Below are 6331 nucleotides of genomic sequence, written 5' to 3'. Positions count from 1 at the left end.
CTTTCTTCTGGCTAAAAGAAGAAGAAGAAGAACGAGAAAAATGAGAAAACTCACAGCAATGGTTATCATCTGTAGTCATAGCTTGGATTCTCCATGACATAATATATCAGAAAAGAGAGGGCTTGACAGTCAAAGTGACGTTTTTAGATTCCGAAAGGGAATTGGGGAAAAGCAGAATTAAATGTGAATTGAATGTTTGTCCTATCCTGAAAGGTCCTGTGTGTAGTCGTGCACATAGTAAACAATAGTTTGTAATCATGCCAGCAACAATTTGCAATGTTCACCTGCAGTATCTTACTAATGTACATGTACCAATGAATGACTCTAGATTACCTGATATTACCTGAGATTGAGTAATTAAATGCATTTAATTAAACAAGTACCATGTTGTCACCAGTCTTACCCAGATGTTGGGGTTGGGACAAAATGACTGTTTCAGCCACGGTGTCAATGTATCAAAATCAAATTTGATTAAGGCTTTTGAAGGCCCAGTTGCACAAAAAGTTGCAATTGAAACTGCATAGAAATTCAAATCCAATTAAGACATGAATGCTGGCTTCTGATTGGTCTGCAGAAGGATGAGTGGGAGGAGCAAGAGGTCAAGGACCAGCTGGACTTCACTGACTGCCAGATTGACCCCGCCCCCTTCCAGCTAGTTGAACGGACATCACTGCACAAGGTACATTCAAACACTTACTCGTACAGCTTGTGGTGAATGTACTTTCTTTAATGTAGAGCTGTAGTTTAAACACAGTTCTTAATTTGTGCTTAGTGAGAAAATGATTCTGACCCCACTTTTATAATTACTCTCTTTGTTTGTTTGTTTTTTCTTGCTGTGGTACAAATGACAGATTTGATGGTTGAGGAGCATATATAGGGTATTAAAAATACCCTTTTATGCAATGTGACGCTGCTGCACATGCATTTTGTAAGGGTACACAAGTTATTCAATAGCACACCATCATGTAATAAGTACTTCACGGATTCAGTGTAATTAATTTCACTTTCTAATGATTGATGTTGATACAGTTTATGCCAGACATCAGTTGCCCTATTTTGTTAACAAGCTTTCTGTATTCTGCAGATGCATGTCTACATAAATTTCTCCTTTCCCCTCGCGTGTTCTTTGCAAAACGTCTCTGCGGAAGGAGTCAAGGTTCTCAGTGCGTGGATATAATTAGCACCGGAGCCCCATGCATCTCTGCAAAGCTTTAACATTGGGGGGCTCCTTCACTGGAGGGAGCACTTTATCTGTGCCTCAATATGTCACCTTGATGTATCAAGACTGATTATGTGATTTGATGTGTTCAAGAGGAGGTATTTTGGTTGTGAGTTCATGTCATACGATCCCAGAGATATGATGATAGCATTTAGACTTGCCTTGTCAACCCGCGACAAGTTATATTCATTTTTCATTGCCCTGCACCCACAGTGCCATATTTACATTTCAAAGTCAATCCTACAAGAGTTTCCATACCAATATTGACTCTTCTTACCATAGGTCCACTCCCTGTTCTCGCTGCTTGGTCTGAACCACGCCTATGTGACCACTCTCGGCAGATTGGTGGGAGTCGTTGCATTGAAGGAGGTAAGACTTTGACCATTCTGAGGACACTTTGCCAATGCTGGCTCCCTTGCCTCCCCCTCCCCCCCCCCCCCCCCCCCCCCAACACACACACACAAGTGTTGGAAATCTGACAAAGAATATAGATTGTGCCAAGTGATATTGGATTTGTGGTGTTTTTAGGCCCTGTCAAATCTTTGCCCTCACCACTTTGACATAGTTCCTAGATTTTTGTTTTTCCATCCCCCTCGCTAGCATGTTTTAGGATCTATATGTCAATGATGATTAAAGTCAATTTAGAGTCAGGTTTAGTCAAGGCACAGTTCACCAAAGATTGTTATCAAAATACAGCTCAGGGTAGGCATTTTTCCCCCTTCTAATATTTTTTGCCCCCATGTTATATATTTGCCCCCATCCTTTGTTGGTCATGAAGTGTTTTGCATTTAGAAGGAGTCATATCTTGTGTGTCAACTGTATGTTCTTTATGATTATGATCTCTAGTGTGTACACTTGACACAAACCAATACAAATGTAGAACATTTATGGAAAGTACATGTAGTTTGGTTGTCCACGCATGTGTTATAAGCAAATTAGATTATTGTAACAGTCTGTTATACGGATTACCGGATTCACAGATAGTTAAGTTGCAGCGGGTTCAAAACACGTGTGCAAGATTGATTTGTAATCTCCCAAGATTTGCTCATGTTACACCACTTTTAAAGGAATTGCACTGGCTGCCCATTCGCCAAAGAATTGATTTCAAGATATTGATGCTGGTTTATAAAGCTCTGAATGGTCAGGCCCCTGGTTATATCAGTGAATTATTGAACTTTAAATCTCAGACTCCTAGCCATAATCTCCGCAGTACAAATGATAGATTGACATTGCAGATACCCCAAATCAAAACAAAAGTTACCTTAGGTGACCGATCATTTTCTTGTGCAGCCCCTAGGTTGTGGAATAGATTACCATTAGACATTCGGAAATGTCAGACTTTAAATAGTTTTAAATCAAAAGTGAAAACCTTTTTTTTTAGCATGGGCTTTATAATATTTCTTTTTGTACTTCCCATGCAGCATTGTGCAACATAGGAACTTAAGAGCTCTTGAAGCGCAGTAGAATATATAGACATAGTTTCTGCGCTTAATAAATGATTTATTATTATTATTATTATTATTTGGTAATCTGCCAGAGTGAAAAATTGGAGTTTCAATGAGTCCGATCTTTCCTCTCCACTTGCGCTGAAATCAAAGGCCTAAAGCAAACCAGGAAACGCTCAGGCTTACAGGCTGGTATAGACACTTAAAGGGGAAGGCTAGTAACTGATCAGTGGGAATCAGTGGAAATGCTGGGAGATGATTGTTCCAATTCTTATGGGATTCATTCAAGAGTTCATTGTATATCTATTGTTGTGTGAAAATGATTTGCTTCAGAATGGTCTCATATTCAAGTAATGTGCAGTTTAATGCTTCCAGGTTAGCGTCCCTGGTCAGTGACGGAGCATTAATCTGCACATTACTTGAATATGAGACCGTTCTGAAGCAAATCATTTTCACACAACAATAGATATACAATGAACTCTTGAATGAATCCCATAAGGATTGGAACAATTATCTCCCAGCATTTCCACTGATTCCCACTGATCAGTTACTAGCCTTCCCCTTTAATTACCCTTTTTATAGACAAATAAAGGACATACATGTAGCTCCTTTCATTCTCTGTCACCCATCGATAGTCTTTGTTTGTAAGGCCTCATGTTCTTATGTGAGATTACTAAAGAGCTGCTAATTGCACATTAATTTCAGACACAAAGGTAAAGATCTTGTACAATACCCTGACAGCTTTCAGTAACAAAAGTCTGAAAACTGAAAGAACTAAACAAAAACAGGTGCTTAACAGTAATGATCATCATTTGTAATGTGATAAATTTATGTTGATATTAAAAAAAAAAATTATGTGCAGTCAGAAACTTATAAGATGAAAGGGATATAACCATTATAATATAAGATACTATGAAGAGGTCCAATGGAGCAATGGGGCCATATGTATGTATAGACTTAAATACATTATCTTCTGTAATATTATTATGATAATAACTAATAATATGTACGATCATACATGTATGTGTGCACTATATGTATGCATGTAAAATTGTTAGTACATTGTATGTAAGCTTGTGTGATTGTATTTGAATAATGGAATATATGTTGTTTACCAGTGAAAAACAAGTATCTGTTTAAGGAACACACAATAAATACTCATCATATCATATCATATCATATTTCATTTCATTTCATATCACATATCATATCATATCATATATTATATCATATATCATGTCATATGTCATATCATATCATATATCATATCATTTCATGTTAATCTGATTGATCAAAGCACCACAAGCCACTAGATTTGCACTATTTTTGCAATATTCCACATCCAACATTATTATTCTTTTCCACAGATCCGACGAGCGATTGAAAATAACCAGTACCGTCACCACGAATCCATTCCATCGACTGCACGCAATGTGTCTCCAGCTGGCAGCGTCCAAACGACAGTCACGTCCGCTGCCTCAAGTATTCGCTGAAACGTATATACGGACAAAAATGTATTGAAAGAGACACAGGTAGATACACGGAGACAAATGAAGATGTTGATGCATACTGTATAAGCCATTATTTTCACGTACAGTTATTTTCGCGAATTACGAGGTCACATACATTTTCATGAAATGTTGTTTATTGCAAATTGACACGAAGCCGCCGTAAGTCCACTTTTACACCAGCGCATGGACGACATTTTCGCGTGTTGCCAAATTCGCGGTCCAACAGTGACTCGTGGAATTTGCAAAAGTAATAGCTTCTACGGTAAATGTGTAAGGAGAGGGGTTGAGGATGAGAGAGAGAGAGAGAGGGAGAGAGCGAGCGAGTGAGAGAGAAAAGAGGAGAGAATGCCAATGACTATTAAGAGAGTAAGAGATAGATGAAGTGAAGTATGCAGTATAAAGTTTTATTGCACATTTCACAGAGATCAAGTGGTCATATAATAGAGTATTTCACATCAGGGCCCCCTTTCACATTGATACTTACACCTGTCCACCTTGTGTGCTGCAGTCATTGCAGCTACCATAGTTCACAAATATTGACTGTTACACTTGATATATGGGTTAAAGGTCAAACATACAGACCGAGATGTTATTCTTAGCATGCCATTGAGAATCACCTTGGGTCATCCCTGTGTATTCCTGCGGGAATAATACGGCAGCCAATATTTGTTTTATATTCCAAAGAATACCACCGAATATTCTCTAATCTCACAACACCATTTTGCAGCCAGTGCTCTGATGGAACGATAAGGAATTATATAGCAGCCAACATTTGTTCTGTATTTCATAACACATCACCAAATATTCTGTAAATTTACAACACCTTTTTTCAGCCAGTGTTCAGACGGAAGTTTACGACCACATCCACTGATGAAAGTGTAGATTTGTAGATTTGTTGGGATTACTTATGAGTTGCATGCAGCTCGCGCCATTGTATACAATCGAGTGATCTGTACTTTTTGCTGCTGCTTACATACTGTGCTCTGTGGTAGCAGTGAAAAGTTACAAGTGATGCAACTGGCACAATGTAGTGCAACGCTCTGTTCAGCTATGGTAGAACTGCTTGTCACTAGTGCTTCTATGTGAGTAGTGTGTTCGATGACTTTGACTGATTATGAGATGGATAACTCGGCTCAGTTGAAGCACTTAAGTGAATAACCCTGCATGATTTGCTCCCTTTGCTTCTCTCAGTTTCAGTGTAGGACATTCTTGACCTAATGTGTGCTTTGAGTGGTGATCAATTGAGAAAACAAAACAAAACAAAAGAAACTAGAGAAGCACTCTGAGAGCGCAGACCTCCGCCAAGCATGCAAATCATTTTCACCACTGATCTTGTTCTTCCGTAGAGATATCAGTGATTTCCACCCATACGTACTGCATTGTGTGCTGAAAGTTGCCAGATTTCCCAATAAAGAAGCCTTTGTTGCATCATCAACCCTCAGATGCACGGCGCGCCTCACCCCAGCAGAAACTAGAGCACGCACTTGAGTGCGCGCAGGCAAACCTCAAATACGCACAGCCTGAACTCCCAAGTTCATTGACCCTACCTGCCAAAATGTCAAAAATCCTTCATAAATTCCCCCCAAATTCTTGGATCACTGCCAAAAGTTAATCGTTTGGTACTTGTGTCATTCTCAACCTTTCCTGCAAGTTTCATCCCAATCCTTTCTCTACTTTTTGAGTTATTTTGCACACAGACAAACTAACTAACTAACTAACGAACAAACCAACGATAACGAAAACATAACCTCCTCCCTTGGCGGAGGGAAAAACTGTAGTGTTGGACATACTGTCAGAAGTCCAAGGCACAGAAAGGGTTAAAATCTCAAACCAATCAGGGATGTCTTATGGATGGAGGAGAAACCCGAATCTCTCCCATGCTTCGCGCCGTGGAGAAGCTACAAGCTTTTATCATTGGTGTTTAGATGTTAATTTATTGCTTTTAACACAAAGAGAGCACTTCTGTTCAAGTATGCATCTTTCCTAAATCACAACAAACCTTGTGAGCAGCAGGTCACGCTTCCTTTCAATATTTCTGGCAACAAATATGTAATGTGCAAAGATAAGGACTCGCAAACAAAAATCAGTAAAAAATTGTGCTTCTTTAATTGAAATATGCTGCTGAGTATGTAGGAATATGAATTAGCCGACAATTT

General features: G+C 39.0%; 1 long non-coding RNA gene across 1 annotated transcript; it reads left to right on the top strand.

Moving 5' to 3' along the window:
• Positions 1–573: 573 nt before the first annotated feature.
• Positions 574–5813, top strand: LOC139738339 (uncharacterized). The gene is made up of 3 exons (XR_011711438.1): positions 574–679; positions 1502–1588; positions 4032–5813. It is a non-coding gene; the product is annotated as an uncharacterized lncRNA (long non-coding RNA).
• The last annotated feature ends 518 nt before the right edge of the window (positions 5814–6331 follow it).

The sequence above is a fragment of the Diadema antillarum genome, unplaced genomic scaffold, assembly GCF_040938485.1.
Source record: "Diadema antillarum isolate AM-2024a unplaced genomic scaffold, OU_Dant_1.0 seq00000735_RagTag, whole genome shotgun sequence".
NCBI classification, from domain to species: domain Eukaryota; kingdom Metazoa; phylum Echinodermata; class Echinoidea; order Diadematoida; family Diadematidae; genus Diadema; species Diadema antillarum.
Note: the sequence above shows the minus strand (reverse complement) of the source record. Positions and strands in the feature narration are given on the sequence as shown.